Source organism: Protopterus annectens, chromosome 3.part1 (assembly GCF_019279795.1).
Source record: "Protopterus annectens isolate FY-2018-M chromosome 3.part1, PAN1.0, whole genome shotgun sequence".
NCBI lineage: Eukaryota > Metazoa > Chordata > Ceratodontiformes > Protopteridae > Protopterus > Protopterus annectens.
In genome coordinates this window covers 134,992,168-135,011,676 of record NC_056732.1, presented here as the reverse complement: position 1 = coordinate 135,011,676, position 19,509 = coordinate 134,992,168, and positions in this window count along the sequence as shown.

Genomic DNA, 19,509 nt, shown 5'->3' with positions numbered 1-19,509 from the left:
ACTGTCCATCTGCTATGGCCACTGGTAATGGGGTATCTATAGGCACTGTGACTGTGTGCAGGGATGGGGTGGATAACAGGGGGATGTCAAAAGATGGGGCAGTTTTAGCCTCTGACAACCCCACCTGTGCCTCAACACACCTATCATCATTTTCAGTGTCTGTATGGCCACCAACATCAGATGGCATGCAGGAGGGACCCTAACCCACCTCGCCACCTGTGAGGGGAAAACAAGAAATGCACTTTAAGACCTGTAAGTCATTGCTTAACAGTACACACATACACACAAACACACACACATGCGCGCGCACACACACACACACACACACACACACACACACACACACACACACACACACACACACACACACACACACACCCTGACATTCCACCATACTACCTACCTGCCCCTGAGTTTACAGACTGTCCCAAGTTTATTCTCTTAAGTTCCCCATCCTGCATCACACTTGGAAACCTACACTCATTAATACCAATCATTAATGTATCATTTTTCTAATTGCCTAGACAAGTGATCAAACAACATGACCTGTTACTCCACTACCTCTTTGAATTGATTGGAGTCGGTTTTACAAGGACACACTGCTGTCATCCATTGTTCACCCTGGGTTTGTCCAGACATCATGAGCATGGCCCCATATATTAGTGACTACTACAGTCACTGAATAATGTCATACACTGGAGTGTCATATGTAACTATTGCTCAGTAGATGCAAGATCTGTTGCTCTATTAACTTATTATGTGGACAACAGTAATAATCGGATACACTCACTGGTGTTGTCTAGTAATTCCCCAAAACATCTGTAGTGCTGTATACATGGGTATTATTTCACCTTTCTGATTATTGCAATTTTAACAGTATACCTGGTGTCTAGTTTCCCTCCCAATGCATGTTCCATGCTACAGACCTTATTATACTATCAGCTGTCCTGAGATTACATATCAGACAAGTATTCCTGGTGTCTCATGTGTCAGTCTATGTCCATGTACTGCACGATTCCAAAGGGAAGTCGAGATGGACACACACACACAAACACACACACACATCCTACATGCAACAACCCCCTCCACTCTACCAGATTGCACCTACAGACAAAATAAATGCCCCACCGCCCCACACACACACTTACAGGTGAGATTGCATGAATATATTACACACAGACCTCCCATTACCCATCTGACAACATGCATAACATATGGTACTCAGTATGCAGTGCAGCAATTGTCAATCCATGCTAGCAACAGTATATATGTGGGTGATGCATGGGCTGTGTTAATAGGTGATGCCCTTTCCCCTAGAAAACACTGCACCCATGTACCCAGTATTGCTGTGTAACTGTTCAGCACCCTGCCATGTACTGTGCACCATACCTCACAGGTGTACACACCATTGCTGAATGTGTATTACTGTGTCAGTTATGTCTGCTCTGCTGCTCACAGCCCCTATGTGTTTGTCCAACACATACCTGAGATGATATGTGGAAAGATGCAATTTGTGAATGCCTGATGTCTGATTTACAGATGTCATCATCAGTGGTGCATGTATGACCAATACAATACAATTACACTGACAACCGTCAAACCTTACCATGGCTATGGGGAGTGTACACACCCTTATTGATATGATGCCCTCTTCCTTGATATGCCATAGGACCACATTACTGCACATGTTAACGTTACATAAGCCTGATATGTGACATATGTCCTGTACAATCAAATGCAGTGTCAAACAAATGTGTTAGTTGTGCTGATGCTGAGTGAAATGCATACACTTCGTGGGTGCATATGTGTGCACGCCCTTATCATGATGGTTTGTTGCACCTACTGTTATGTGTACTACAGCAGTCACTATTCCTGGCAGTGGTATAATAGCATGGGCCATCTACATTTGCCAGTATATGGTCAGTCTGCCCTTCACATGTCCCCCAACTCTGCATGATTGCAAGGTCAACTCATGTGCACATCCCTTGGAGTTCACACACTGCTGTCACTATTGCTGTGGAGTCAGGGTTATGTCTGCCACAGTTCCTGACCCTGACTGTGTGCAGATACAGCCATTCATAGCATCCTTTGGATCCCTGCTGCAGTGCACTGTTGTGTCATGGTAACACCCCCCCTCCTCACCTTCAGCCTTTTTGCAGATGCTTGACAACTATGGCCTACACATGTGTGTCAGTTTGCAGTGTCCCAAACACTGAACACCATGTGTAACAGCCTAGTCCCAGCTAATGAATGGCAAACATACAGGTGTACACTGGCACCGGCACTGTACAGATGGGGATGGGGTGCCTGAGGTGGGGTGAGGTTTTGTTTGTGCAGCACGTGTATCTTACATGATACTGTCTGTAGGTTTCCAACACGGTCTTGATAGGCTAGTACACATTGCAATGCATGCCTTTTGGGTCCTCTTCTGTTATGCATACACTACCTGTAGAGTGGCCTGGCTGATGTTTTCCATGATACAACTGTCACATCTGATTACCCTAATCCATGGGCCACATGTTTGCAGAGTCCAGGCAATTGCTGACACGGGTACTGCACAGCTAGTACTTGCTAGAGATTCCTGCAACCACCTCAGTGTTGTGGCATGTTACTAGGCATTCTGCATGACTGGTTTGCTACATGTGACATCATCTGTCTTGGATGGGCATCTGTTTATTTCCTACATTATTCCTGTCCCATACATACTAGCCACATACATGACTGTCTGCACTGTTTGCCATGGTATATGCAATGGTGAGGTATGGCTACATGTCCAACTCCTGGGTGCTACCTGTTGGGTATGGGGCCCACGCCATGGCATGTAAGATGTGTGCAAGCCATGGCCAATGTTGTGCTAGTTACTTATAAAAGTAATAAGTTACTATTACTAGTTACTTTTAAGTGAAAGTAATATATTACTATTACTTATTAAAAAAGTAATATATTACTATTACCAGTTACTAACTAAAGTAACTAGTTACTGTTGAGTTACATTTACATAAGTATAGTTTATTAATTCTCATATTCAGATTTACTCACACAATACTTGTGCGTGAGGAATACAGGCTTACTGCACATGACTACGAGTGTATTAAAGTTGTATACACAGTTTTACAATAATTTATTAAAGTGTTTAGTGAAGTCCATTACTACTTACATATATAAAACACACACTTAATATTGGGCTCACTGTTATCCATAGTGTACCTACTGTCATACCAACATATTACTGAAAGATTTAGTGATGCTCATCACACTAATATGCAGACAACAAACAGGTATACCTCTCCTTCCATCGTGAACACATGACAGTCATCAATTGCATTGCACATGACCTGGAGCATATCCATGTGTGGACATGAAACAATTAATACTGACTTGACACTTCCAAGACAATAGTAATGGAAGTCCATGCTACTCTGATGGACTCTAAGGCTTTGGCTTTGAAACCACTGACTTTCTACGACAGAATATGTTTGAGTTTAGTTCAAAAGATGCAAAATGTTGGAGTGGTCATTAGTTATAAATGGACACTGTAGTCCACAGTGTCTTCTTGTTATCATCTAATTAATGCCACCCCAATTATGTTTGTTAATTTGTCCCTTGTACCTGATAAACCTGCGGGCATATTATAATTTAGTTTGAACCAAAAAAAGTGCAGCCTGAAACTTGATTATTTACTGCACTGTGTATCAAGTACATTTGGAAAATACTACCATGGTGGTTTTAAAAATTCCCAACAACAGGTGGTTTTAACATGTCTCCCAAGGTCTTATATTTCTGGATTAACCTATTTTGATAACATAACTGTCATCAACTTTGATATTACTAATTCTCAAAGCTGAGCTGATCAACCATTCATTTCTTGCTTGAATGCTACTTTACTACTTTCTTTTAATTTGCAATGTGCTTAGTTCTTTAAGCACAGTAACAAAATGGATTTTAATTTGAATCTCAGTCATACCTCTCAACTGTCCAGATTTTCACCCATATTTTGGTCTATTACTTGTATAATTTGTGTTTTTTTGTCAAATTGCTGATAAATAACATACAATTGAGTTTCAGGCTGCGTATCCTTCAGAAAATGCCTGTTAACACAAACACTGTTATTCTAGCTCCTTTCTAAGTGTACAAGAACAATATTTAGAATCTACACCCCCATTATTTTAGGCTATGTCCAGATTTTTTTGCACTAACAGGTTGAGAGGTATGATATCAGAGTCACTACCACCTGCAGTGACACACCTGATAAATGTGTAAGATGCTGACACTAAACTAAGGACAGCATTCAAAGTTCTGACTCCCTTCTTGAAAACTCAGAAATCTGCTATGAAGTTTGAACAAAGTATATCAATAGACATTCATCAAATTCTGACACAGTTATCATTCTGTTTTTTATTTTCCTATTTTAAAATTATCTTGGCATGCCAAATCCAACATTGTGCTTCATTTTTCTTCACTTCTGACTACTAGAAAAAAAATGTTGGAGAGAGACGTTTCTTTAAATGGATAAAGTCTCCCTCCTTCTTGAATCATTGAATTCATAAAGCATCTCACACTGCCCACTGAGATTTGAGATTCCTTTCAATTCCAAATGCAGTCTAAGTTTAAAACAAACTCTTTGTTTTAAAACCCCAGTGCTACACACTATGAAACCACATATCAAACTGACAACATCCAGATTGCTACAAAACGTGGATAGGTTGCTTCAGTTCCCAACATATTTTTACAGACTAGAACTCTACATAAGGAGGAATCAACACTTTTGGAGGACATACCAGAATGGAAAGATACCTCTACTTTGCTACAGGTACAGGACTGCCAGAAAACTGTCTTATTGGATGCATCCTTGTCAGTAGTGTATAAGGTTTCATGCAAAGTCAAGAACTCTTCTGTAAGCAATTTATCAAACAGACTAACATTTCTCAGAGAATCCACCCCTGATAGGCTGTTCATTAAAAGTAAACCTCTACCCCTGACCACACATATTAAAGACAGGAAACATTTTACTTCTCACATCCCGAGACCAAAATACAGGGGTCTCATATATCATAAATTAGAAAGCCCTCTTCTCCATTCTGTTTTGCTTCTATCTATGTTATGAGCAGGACATTCACTGCTTTCTCAGGTAGGACCACTATTTGAATGTGAAGGCTCCTGTTCTGTGTAATCATCTTATTTGAATAAGGCTACCCTCTGAACCAAGCCTGTCTCTAGGTCATAGCTCCCAAAACCTTAAAAGGCAACAAAAAATACACATTTTTGAAATGCAGAGAAATAAGTTTGAAACAGTATCCAAAGGTGCACAGTTTTACAAACAAATAGGAATGAACACATCTAAAACTTAAGCATTTTAATCCCAAAAAAGGGACTTCTAACATAGAAGCTTATTATGGATGACACCACTTTAATATGAGCAAATTAATAAAAAGGTATAGGTCTTAACAACAGACATGCCACAAAGTAGTCCTGTTTTAGCTATCGTATCAAATGCCTTCATATCTAGATGTTCCATGGCATCCCCAACCAGCCACAGAAGTTCCATTTCTAATGTCTCAAAAAACCTGTAGGAGCTAGCCCCTCCAAACTCTGCCCATAACAGTTAGACGAGAATATGATCCAGCACCACAATGGGGGGGGGGGGAATCAGCCAGTCCAACATACCCCAGCATACACAATGTTAGGTCTTTGAAAGACAACTGGACAAAAGAGGAGGACTCTAGGTTTTGTACTTACCAGTAAAACAGAACCTAACTAAACACACTTATCCCCCCGTTAATATTATTTTACTATTCAAATAAAAGGACATCCTAACATTTCAGGAACATTGCTTGAGCCATACAACAACCACTTTTTTTTTTTAAATTTCAACAGTACTTTAAAGAACCTGAAAAAAACTCGGCATGTGAAAAATGGCATTCCATTATTTCAACTGTCTGAAACTAGAATGTGAGCTGCATACTAATGCACAACTTGCCTAACAAAAACAACTACATTTTGAAAGTAAAAATTTAGGTTCTCTGCATATCAGTGCTTGAAAATAAAATAAAAGGCTATCCTACCTATAGCTTGCTATTTGCACCAGAATACAAACCACAAGCAAAGAGCCTAAATTTATGTTGCTATGATGTAAACATCAATCAAAACTGTCTAAATGTCCACCCTAACAAACTGAAAAAAATGACAGACAATAGGGATTAGCAACACAGATAGCTATCTTGATTAGCTCAGAAGAAAATGGATACCCTTACTTTCAAGTGTGTTAGTCTTTCAGTCATGAATGTGTGCACATTCAGCAGAGTTGGCAGATAGACCTGCGAAGCAATAAAGATGACAGCATCTAAGTAGAAGATGTCACGTCTGGGGACACATATTACCAGAAGACTACAGTAAAAACCATACAAACATACACTCCCCTTCCCCTTACCTGACAATAAGACTCTAGTTTCCAACTGCTTAATTAATCTTTTTGAACTTCTCCACTACTGAGATACAAATCTGCTCTTTGCTTAAACGTGGGTTTGATGTGAACGAGTTGCTCTGACCGTTAAGAAGTGTTAACAGTAGTTTAATCTGACGACTGTCTTCTGAACTTGTATTTTTTCTCTCTCTCTCTCACTCTCACATCACATACACACTCTTACCTTCAATCCCGCTATACCATTCTCTTTCTCTCTCTTTCATCACACACACGATCTTAACTTCAATCGTGCTATACCACAACGGCTGTCTACAATTCCTCCTGCAAGTAAACTTGAATTCCATCTGGTGGTGTGTGTCCATGCGTGGGACACATGCATGGTTCCCCTTAAAGGAAAACAAACAACAGTGTTAAGAAATAGTTTTTTTCTGAGGGGGGGGGGGGTTCGAAGTCTGCATTGACTGGTAACACAAAAGTAATCACATTTGCGTTACTAGTTACTAAAAAAAGTAATATATTACAACTACTGCGTTCCTATATTCAAAAGTAATGCATAATATTGCTAGTTACTTAAAAATGTAATACATTACAGTAATGCATTACTTTTGTAACTCGTTACTCCCATCACTGGCCATGGCTGCCTCTGTTACAGGTAAGTGGGCATATTTGATGGTCAAACGTTTTGGATAGCAGACCATTTCTTGGCGTGACATTGGGGACGTGTACTTGCTGGAAGGTGCATTTCCATGACAAATGTATGTGGTCAGTACCTCAACAGCTGTTTCCACTATATTTTATTTGGAGTGTGTGCACACATATGCTTCCAGTGTTTATGAAGGTATGTATTCCCCATATTTGCTGTCCTAAAATATGATTCCGTATTACACACTCACTGCTGAACTATACATCTGCATTACTTACTGCTGATTGATTGTTTTCCTCTGGCCCAGTCTCTCTTTACTGTTGTACTACTTGTAGGCCTTGGCCTGGACAGCAACATATGTTATACTTTCAGATTACTGTATTAAATGATCTGCCTGAGAGTTGCATTAATCAGTTTGTATGTATTTCAAAGTATAAACAGCTATATGACATGGCATATACAACTGTGATAGTACACAAATAAAGATTTCTTATGTATGCAAACCTGTGTGTGGTGTCATATCCTTTGACTTCTCTGTGGGGTATATGCTTCAGGCAACAATTGTCTTTTATATGAGTGACTCATACATTGTCCATTTGAAAAGGTGGCAACTGTAGGAATACTGGCTGTTCAATATGCTGTGCACTCTCTAAATATGTATCTTCCTATACATATCTATGTGTGTGTATGTGTAGTTACATATATATCTATATATATATAGATATATATGTATATATATATATATATATATATATATATATATATATATATATATATATGTATATGTGTGTGTGTGTGTGTGTGTGTATCTGCATAGATATGTGTATGTGTGTATATGTATATTTGGAATGTTTATTGCTTTCATATTGTACATTCCCTATGGTAGCCAGACTGTACTGCATGATATGTTATTGATACTATCCTGACATCATACAGGTGGGATGGATTACTGTTAATGTCTTGTGGCTATGTTGTGTAGGGTCCTGGGTATGGGACTTGCAACAGTTGGTATTGTGTTGCAGGACAAATCTGTTTGGCTGTGGGGGAGGAGGTAATATCAATACTTACAACAGGTATTTAGCTTGGGTGCCCTCACCCCCATTAACAGTGCCTTTGGTCATATATGTATTTGTTATTTTCTCTTTTATATCTATAGATATATATCGGTATATACCTATATATATATATATATATATATATATATATATATATATATATATATTGCTATATCGATCTATATATATATATGTGTGTGTGTGTGTGTGTGTGTGTGTGTGTGTGTGTGTGTGTGTGTGTGTGTGTAGACATATATATCTATAGATGTATGTATATATATATATATATATATATATATATATATATATATATATATATATATATATATATGGTTTCCCTTCATAATCTCGAAATGCTGAAATACCATATTTCAGCATTCCAGATCATGAAGCCGAACCATTCACAATACTGAATCCCACAATCATGAATCCCACATTCATGGATATACATACACCATACACCACATAACACACACACCATTCCACCCACAGCACACAAACCAAACAACCCTACATTACATATACCCACTGCCCTGCACTCCCCACACCCCATATATATATATATATATATATATATATATATATATATATATATATATACCAACTCCAAGATTACACATAACATAAAAAAAAAAGTCACACCATGCCATTCTCCACTTGCTCGCACACAACTACACATCACACATACACAAACACCAACAAATCAGACACTCACTTACACCTCCCTACCCTTGCCCACACATACAACATACAAAAACACACACAAACACTCACTCACCTGCAATTTCAGGCACCATAACACTACACGCAATGTACCTGAAATGCATAAGCGCGAATTTGAGATATTCAAATTCGCTCTTATGCACTTTCGGCATTCTGAATTTTCGGCTTCATGATCTCGAAATGCTGAAATTCAGTATTTCAGCATTTCGAGATAATGAAGTGAAACCATATGTACATATATATATATATATATATATATATATATATATATATATATATATAAATATAAATATATATACACAGACACATACATCTACATGTATAAATACATTTCCTGTACTGTTGAATGACTGTGGTGGATGATATGTTTGTGAAAACAGCAGGGATCTCTATGTTTGACATGGCTTAGTGGTTAATCACTTTGGCTATGGTGTGCAGGGTCCTGGGTTTAAGACTTGCAAAGGCTGTTTATTTTGTTGCTGTGCAGAACAAGGGCTACTGGATAAAGAGTGATTAAGGCACTTTTAAGCAGTTGTAAGCGGGTTTGCATGAAGGTAAGCACTGCTAACTTCCGGTTACAGTTTCTTATATTCAGTTAGCTTCTAAATTGCTTAACCTGTGTAGGCATTACTTATCCCCATGCAAACAAGCTTAAACCTGCTTACTGCTGCTTAAAAGTGCTAACTCCCACTTACCCCGGTGCTAATTTCTTTAAAAGAAATGAAAAAGGGTTGATAGGAAAGTGGTGAAAAAGGGGCACAAAGAGGCAAAGACAGTAGGGAAAATAGCTAGGGATGTGCTGGACAGGTGTAGGGAAGGTCCATAGCTGCCCATTTCTTCTACAGCAACAGCTGTGCATATACACTGATTTGGAGGTAGATTTGGACACTCATACCCCTGAGAGAGGGGTGAGGACAACAATAATATATTGTGAAGCCTATTAGACCAGATTACATGTGTCCAGTGGACATGTGTGCAAAATGGACAGCTATGTATGGGGTGAGATTTTTTTTTGGGGGGGGCAGATTGCCCTTTTTTTTTTTAAGGTGAGAGTGGGATGTTGGGAATGGATAGTAGGTATATTTGGGGAGGTAGGCTGGGTAGGATAACAGACAAGACAGACAAGGCAGCATACAGGGGTGGTATATGACATGTGGGGGATAAACACCTTGGATGGGGAGGGGTGTTTGGAAGTCAGAAGCCCATGAGCCCCCTAGTGGAAACAGTGGGACTGAGATCCCCACCCATGGGCAGTCACCACAGCACCTTCATGGCCCAGAAGGTGGTTGTGCTGGGGGCTGATTAGGAGGGGCAGGCTGACCCTCTAGTTGTGCCATGCAGCCCACAAGCTGGTGTAGCAGATCTCCAAACTCCCTGTGAAGCTCGCTATGCACCAGACCCCTGGCCTGATGATGGGTTACAGTATCCTGTCCGCGCCCACTCCTGGGGGGGGCAAGCCCCAACCCCTGATGTGGTTCCACCTGAAGGTGGTGCAGGACCAGCAGACAAAGAGGTCCCAGGGTGGGCCCCAGACGTGATGGTGCCTGGTGCCACAGTCAGATGAGGTGGGAGAGGTGGGTCAGCTGGGACCGGCCTTCCCAAACGTGCTATAGTGTTTTAATTTTACAACATATGTGGGTTAGTAATAGTCAACACATTCCAGGATTAGGTATAACAGCATGCATAGATATTCCCATTAACCCGAAACACCAGATATGGAACAGTTGTATAGCAAACAGGACACATGCATATATGGAACCACAGTGGTCATTACAACAGCATGCGGGTATATTGATGGCAGCATGCCACCAGTGCGGGAGTATTTCAACATGGCACATGCATATAACAAATTTCAATATTTATCAAACAACAGGACATATGTCCCAACAGTATATTTAATAGTGCACATACCAATTGAGTTGTGTATTTAGTTTATTGTTGTAGATATGGTGTGGGGGGGGGAGATGATAATTAACAACTTGTATATTCCTGTAGTTCTCATTATTTTCCTAGTCAGTGCTGTGATCTGTACCTTACAGGTATTCCTATGGCTTTAGTTTGGACAGTGGTATGGATGTAGACAACTATATACATGAACTGAGCTTTACCTGCAGTATACACCTCTTACCTGGTATACCTGTGGAGGTATTGTTTGTTAACACTACCTGACTGTTTCTACGCATATTCCCAGGTTCCAGATTGATGTTATGCACATACCTCTCCATCTCTTATTGCACATACTCTGGACATGTCTTGACAACATGCAGGTGAAATTGGGACATATTTTGACTATTGCCCTCATAAACCTTTGGTGAATTGTACAATGACAGGTTTGTTTTCATAAACATTTTCCAAATATTTAGAGGCCTGACAGTCAGTTATATGACATTAAATGCTACCTAAATGTCGGAGATTAGCACGCTGATATGCCAGGGAGACAGGGTAGCAGTCAGTAGATATGGGCCAATTCTCTGGACATTCCAGACAGATCTGTACATTCGAGGGGTATAATTCTGCATACAGCTTACTACCACTCCCAGGATTCGAACCATGGCTGTGTGTGCTAAAATAACAAAGTGTACATCACAGTTGGGTGTGCTATATAGATATTTGCTGTGTATCTTTTCTCTGAATTCTTTCTATAACTCTCCCGTGGTTTTACAATCTGACCTTGTAATTCCAACACTCTTATGCAGGGTTTCCTAGACAGTTTTATTATGTAGCACTGTGTGGATGACAATGATGAGTAATACCTTATTAGTCAGGGATACTGCAACACTAACACTGCCATACAATTCCAGACTAAACAGTACCAGTCCAAGATTTCAATATTTTATTTCTAGGCACAGTTTTTGTATCTGACAGACCTATGGGGGGAATGTTTGTTAACACTACCTGAATGTTGTCACACATATTACCAGATTCCACATTATTATTATGCACATACGTCTCACTCTGTTACTGCACACACTCTGGCCATAACTTCACAATATGGGGGTGGAGTTGGGACATACTTTGCTAATTACTCTTATAACACTTTGGTGAGTTGCTAGAGTGACAGGTTTGTTCTTATGGATATATTCCTGACAGTTATGATGTCTGATGATCACTGATTTACCAGGAGGACAGGGTGACAAGCAAGGGGCTTACACCAATTATCTGGACTTTCTGACAATATCTGTAGAGTTGTGGGGTATGATTCTGCATACAGCTTACTACCACTCCCAGGATTCAAACCATGGCTGTGCGTGCTACAAATACAACACTTCACATCTCAAGCGAGTGTGCTATTTGGATTATGTTGTCTACCTTTTCACTGTTTTATGTCTAAGTCTCTCTCAGTTGTACAATATGACCTCTTGTGATTACAACAGTCATATACAGACATTCCTACACATTTTATTTATGTAGCACAGTGTGGGTAACAGTGCTCAATACAACAGTACTATTAAGAGATTGCAACACTACATTACCATATGATACCAGAGTAAACAGAAGCAGTCCAGCAGTTAGTCCTTTATTGTCAGGCTGTTAACCTTTTATTTACATACAACCTATATGAGACTCTTCCTGCCATATTGTCTGGTTTATTCAGTACATGCCATACACAATACAGGTTTTATACTGGCAATTAACTTTCTACTACTTATAGATTTATTTCTTATGGCAGTACATGCAAGAGTATTGCTAACCTGCCTCGTGATGCAACCTCTGCAATCTACATGCATGGGCTTCCCGGTTCACAGCCCACTAGTCTGCCACTGTCAAAGACATAAGAGGAATATTTAGCCATACCTATCCATAATATACATGAGCTGGCAATTATTAAACAGGTAGTAGACTGATACTTACACATGGCTGGGACATCACCTGTCTGCCTAGCCTCTTGGATCCACTGATCCAAGAGCTCTCTCTTTCTCTGCTTCAGGTCGGCATAGTGATGCCTGACCTGCTCACCAGTTCGAGGTATGCCAGTGGCACTGGTGAGGTCACGGGCGAGATGGTCCCAGGCTTCCACTTTATATTGGGACCCATGGTACTGGCCCTGCAGCAGTCTCTGGTCATGGTCTTTAACAAGGTGTCCTGCCATGACTTTGGACTCCTGGATGCCCCAGCGCTGCACCCAGAAGTGCACTCCTTCTACCACACCGGTCATAGTGCCTACAAGAGGAAGCTGCAACCAGTTATGAGATTTCCCACACTTTGCTGTGATTGGACGGTTTTGAAAATGCTAAGCTATGGGCAAACCTGCTTACCTAAGGTTGGCATTGCTTAAAGGGGTATACCAATGGGAAAACTGATTTAGCTGGCCTACACATTGCTTACAACTAGTAAGCAGGGCTGTGCAATGCTTAGCATTGCTTAATTTTTAATTTGCACACTATTTGCTGTTTGGCATTGATTTATTATTCATTACATGTTATATATGTGTTTGGTATCCATGATTCATGTATACATACACTGTATGGGGTCCTTGTGTTTATTAGGGGATTTCAACACTTTATTACAATGACACCTCACATCTGGAACTTAATGCAGTACTCCAGTTCACATATTTATGTTATGTAGTAGGTTATACAACATGAAACTGTATATAGATTCCTTTCACATATTTAGTTTGATTGTCCTATAGTGAGGATCTGTTTGATGATACCTCAGTCTTATGTACTGCTGTGATGGCTTACTGGTTAACTATAGTGTACAGGGTCCTGGGTTCAAGGGCTATTTATTTTGTTGCTGGTCAGAACAGCGGCTGTTGGATGCAGAGTGATTAAGGCACTTTTCAGCAATTGTAAGCGAGTTTGCCTGGGTTTGCATGACGGCAAGCAATGCTAACTTCTGGTTAAATATGCTTACAGAGGGTTAGCTTTAATATTGCTTAACCTGTGTGCACATTGCTTACCCCTGCACAAACAGGCTTAAACCTGCTTACTGCTGCTTAAATATGCTTACTCCTGCTTACTACTGCTTAATAGTGCTTACTCCCACTTACTCCAGCACTAATTTAGACAGAAATGTAACATGGTTCTTGAGAAGGTGGTGGATTTGGATACTTTATGGATTTATCATTCATTACACATTATACCTTTGATTTGTATCCCTGATTCATGAGTACATATACTGTATGGGGCACTTGTGTTTATCTGTGGACTTTACAACATTATTACAATGAGACCTCACATCTGCATTTAATGCAGTACTCCAGTTCACAAATATATGTTATTTAGTAGGTTATACAACAAAAATATTGTTCATAAAATGATTTGACATGGAAAATGGAATTTAATGGAGTGAGAATCGAACCAGGAAGGACTGCTCAGAAGGTGAATGCTCTGACCACTACATTATTGAAGTACTGCTTCATTTGCATGTATCTTGATATTTATTTTCTTCTGCCATTTAAGCTATAGTATGCATAGCTAAGCAATGGGCCAACCCATGCACCTATGGTTAAATTTAATTTGTTTGATAAAAAAGTGTTTATATTATTATATTTTAAATATTGGTCTTATAAACTGGGGGCTGTTGCTAGGGTAACAGGATTTGTTTTTATGTATATTATCTGATGGATTTGATGTCTGACACTTGTATGTTTGCCATTATTTCAGATGAGAGCATCCCAGTGATTTGGCAGTGTAAATGAGGGACAGGCCAGACATATGTGCCACATATCTGGACATTCTGCATTGATCTATGCTGTTTGGGGTATGCAACCCCCTATGAGCGGTCTCACTCATCATAATTGCCAAATGGCAGTTCTTGACTGTGGGGGCATGTATATTGTGAGAGCTCTGCTCTCAGACATGCCTCCTGCACTCATCCACGCTCCGTGTCCATTTAGGAGCTGAGGCAGTGCACCTTCATTACTATGCATGGCATGCTGCCGTGCTGCTCTTAAATGTTCGCTTCCATGTAGGAATAAGCTATTCCTGCATGGAACCTTACTGAGTCCTGGGGACTGTCTTTAAAATTAACATCAGACATTACTTTTGCACATTCCATGAGACAGACTGTTACATACTGTTAAATGTTTTGAAGCCTTCATAAGTAATTTATTCAGTTTTATTTCTATGGTACTTTCACGGGTCAAAATGGATCTGCTTCCTCATATTTTCCTCACCTTATTTCTGCAGGTAGAAATGTTTCTGTTAAACATTATTTTAGCTGTTTAGGCAAAAGGGATCAGTACGTGGTCACACAGACTTTAAATAAGCTAAAAACAAATCAGCTTTGTCTAAAACTGGTTAATTTGCTAATGACATTAGTTGTGGAAGCCTTTAGGTAATGTCTGTAACTGTGCAAAGAATAATCATGCAAATTCTATATTGCTATTCAGAATATCTACAATTTGTGAATTTCAATTGTTAACTCATGCAGGAAATGAAAAAAATACAGTTGCATAGATTCATAGATTGATAGAGTGTTACTAACCTAATGACCTGCAAAGGAGAAGGGGTCTTTATAAGCCTAGCCAGGTTTTCCCAAAAGAATAATGATGTTCTATATTAAAATAAGACATTGAGGGCCGGCATTTATAAACTACCTCCAGAAGGGACATAGGTGCCAGGGCTGGTGTAAATTTCCTATTCCCCATCCACTGGTGTAAGTTGTGCTTAAATTGGGCAACAGACAAATTTAGGTCCACATGAATGGGAAGCCTGTTCCATAGGAGGGGCAGACTCTGGGACACATATCTGTCGCTTTTGCATGTTCTAAGTCACAGACAAAATTTAGGTCTCTAGACCTTGTATTTCTGGTACAGTTTGACTTATGAATATGCAGGAGATTCATAAGTGTAGGGTTTGTGGATGCCTTGTAAGCCAGGCAGAAATCACCCCTGAGCAATCTGTGGGAGATTGAGTAGAGGGAAAGGTCTTTAAGGCACTCTGTGTAAGGCAAGTTGTTATGCTTTGTATTATTTTTGGAAGGAACCTCTGAAGTCACTCTAGTTGCTTCATATGCCTGGTCAGGTATATACTGAAGGGAGTATTTTACTCTATGATTTGTCTGATAATGGTAGAGTACATTGGGATAATGACCTCTTTGGACCTAGATGCCAAGCCCTTACTGATAAGTTACTTAACATAAAAGGTTTTCCTCACCATTGTGGTCAAATGGTGGTTGAAGTTTATGCTACTGTCTATGTGCATACCCAGATCCATGACCACTGGGTCAACTCCTAGGGGTGTACTATCAACATGGTAATTAGCTGGGATGCTTGACTTTCCAAAGGGTCATTTATGCATTTCTTAGTCCTGAGCTTAAGACCATGGCTTTTACACCATTTACTAGTCAAAGATAGGGCTTCTTGAAGAATGCCAGTGTCTGCAGGGGAGTTGATGATAGCCCACAGCTTGCAATCATCTGTAAACTTAGTCATCCATAAACCTTCAGCATTTACTTCCATTTCAGAGAAATATATGCCAAAAAGGAGCTGGCCCAGTACCAAGCCCTAGGGAGAGAATGCTAGTGACTGGCATCTTGGTGGAGGTGGCCTCACATATTTTGACCTCCTTTGTCCTATCAATGAGACAGTTGGCTATCCAGTGGTTGATAAAAGGATTTATACCTTATTTAGTGAGCTTGTCTACCATATTTACTAGGCATGAGCGTCCTTTAACAAAGCCAGACTGTGATGGGTCCAGCATTTGCAGGTTATAGGTTCATAGGTGTGCACTAGGCTAATGACCCTAGAGCCTTTATAAGCCTAGCCCATAGGATTACCCTGGCATCATGTCACACGACCTTAGTTCCCAGTGCCTCTGTTGAGTAGAGCCACTGAAGTGATCCCGAGTTTAATTTTTTATTTCCCATCCACTCAAGATTTCTCTTGAAGAGAGCCAGTGAGGTGCTCTGTTTGACATGTATGGGAAGTCTATTCCATAGCATGGGCAGTCACTGGGTTATGAACCTGTCCCTCCAGCATGTTCTGTTGATTGTGGTAATGAGGTTGAGGTCTCTGGAGCGTGTGGTGTGGTGTGGAGGGATTGGGATTTCTTTAGATGTAGCATTTCTAACACAGTTGGGTCAAACATGGCTTTGTAAGTCAAACAGATATTGCCTTTAAGTAGGCAATATGAGACAGAGAATAGTTGGAGTATTTTTGAGTCTGTCCATATAGGAGGGAATTGTGATATGCGGCATTTCCTTTACTCTATCGGGGGGGGGGGGTATTTGAGCTGACAAACTAGTAATCTCACATGGATAGAACAAAACACAGAAGCAATAAATCCAAAGGAATCAATGACACACCATGAAGTAAAAACAGTTTAATATCCACAACTCATAGAAATGCACAATTAAAATCCAGTTAAGCGCTTTCATTTCTTGCATTAGAAACTTCATCTGAGCTAAAAACTCTAACCACTATGGATACTTTTAAAACACAGCAAAAACATTACATGTTAGAAAGAACTAATCAATGTTCTGGTCTAATTAACACCTTTACACATCAAAATATTTCAGTTTTAATATAGGATCAATGGACACTGAGTCATTCAAACCAGGAAAGCATGTAGCACTAAACCTTAACCACCATTTAAGTTCACATTTGTTGAGGGATTCATCAGTGAATAAGCCCCCAGGATCTTTTCCTACTTGTCGAATATTAAAAATTCAAACTCATGGTTGTGATGTAACTGAATATGCCTATATAAGGCATTAGTAATGTTTTATTTTTATGTCCTGGATATGCTTGTATATTCTGTTCTTCAATTTCCTGCTGGTCTTCCCAGTATAGAACGTGGGGCACTCACCGCAGCAAGCTAAATACCCAACATGTTTACTATTACAATGAAAATGCCTGTTAATAGTCTGTTTTTTCCCATTTCAAATATAAAACTCTGTTGTCTTAAAGTATAGGCACTGAGAACAGTTTCCGCACTTAGACATACCTCTTTTCCTTGATGATAGCCTATCAGCGTGTGAATTAGCCAGTTCCAACCAATCTTTTAATGATTTATCCTTCTTGTAAATAATTATTGGTTGTTCACACCACTTATTTAAAACATCTAAATCAGACTGGAAAATATTCCAGTTCTTAATCAAACAGTCCCTGATGGCCTTACTGTCTAAAGTGAATATACCAATATAAAGTTTCTTGTTAGAAAAACCTTTCAGTCAAAAGGTTGGCAATGGACTCAGTTTCAATGTGGGTGATGGGATTTACAATAAGTTCTGTGCATTGTTATGTATTTCCCTTGAGGTTATGGACATAGCTGTAGAAGGCCTTGTGGTTATCCTTTGCCCAAGAAGCTATATTTTCTTCAAATTACACCATACAAAGTATTAATTAGCCCTCTTAACTGACTATTTTGATTTAGTCAGGGGAGCTTCGTTCCTCCTACATTAGCCAAAATTTTTCTTTTTGTTGTATAATTGATTGACACTGTGATTCCACCAGGGTGGCTTGTTCTTTGAGTTTGTCTTATTTTTAATACGAGTGGGCACAGCTCACTCTATACAGCTATCAATATGATTGTACAGGGATTTTATAAATAGCTCAGCATATGCCATGGTGTTTACTGGGTTTGGGTGTGCTTGGAATTTAACCATGATGTCGCTTAGTAGAGAGAGATTAGCCTTGGAATAATAGTTCCTAAAGGTTTTTAGTTTCATCGGGTCTCAGGATTTACTTTTTATCTCAAGCAATACTGCTTTATGGTCAGATCTGACTACTGAGAACATTGAGTTGCTGGAGGAACATCACTTCCCAAAATTCTTGGTCCTTGCAGAAAACATTGCAACTTCTTATATCAATATACCCACCCCTCTCTTCACTGTTTCCTTGGGATCCAGCTCAGGTGAAAGGCTCAATCCTGTTATATTGCTTCTGACCAGAGATAACTTTAATTACGTTTGCTTATAATTTAATTGCTTGTCATCTAACAAAGCTCAGCAAAACAATAAAGTGCATACACATTTAATGAGCAGTGCTGTCTTGGTCAACAAGTATCAGATCTTGTAGCATGAGTATCCATTACCCTACTGTTGGACAAAGACTGAACATGTAAACTTCAGTTGCCTGAGGTTCAAACAGTACAGCTGTGTAAAATCTTACCATAACAGTAAATGTACTTCTCTCCTCTGTTGCAGTATCCAGAACAGAAGGGATGTCCTATCCAGGGCATCCCAACACTGGGCCAGTATTCAAAAGCCTAATGATCTTGCATGCACAGTACATCACATTTATGCTCCCTGCACAGAACATAGGGCATAGAAGGGAAGTATGGATGCAGCTAACCAGAACTGAATTGCTCCAGAAGAGAACCATCTACATAGGACAAAGGAGCCCATGTACATCCAGAAGAAAAAAATGCAGAATAAAAAGGGGAAACCCTCAGCAAGAAGGGAAGCTAAAACAAAAACCAGAACAAATGAGAGAGGGTTGGTGGGAGTGAGTAAGTACTGCAACAGTGAAGAGAAGGACATCTACTGTTATGGTAAAATTTTACACAACTGTACTATGTCCTTCTATATCACTGTTGCAGTATCCAAAACAGAAGGGAGAGTAAAAAAGCTCAAGAAACAGAATGGGAGGTGGAAGGCTGAGAAGAGCCCTCACTAAATCCACATAAAATGGCTTCAGAAAAACTTGCTCTGGCACTAGGAACCATATCCAACTTATATTGCTTAGTAAAGGTATGCACTGAAGACCAAGTAGCAGC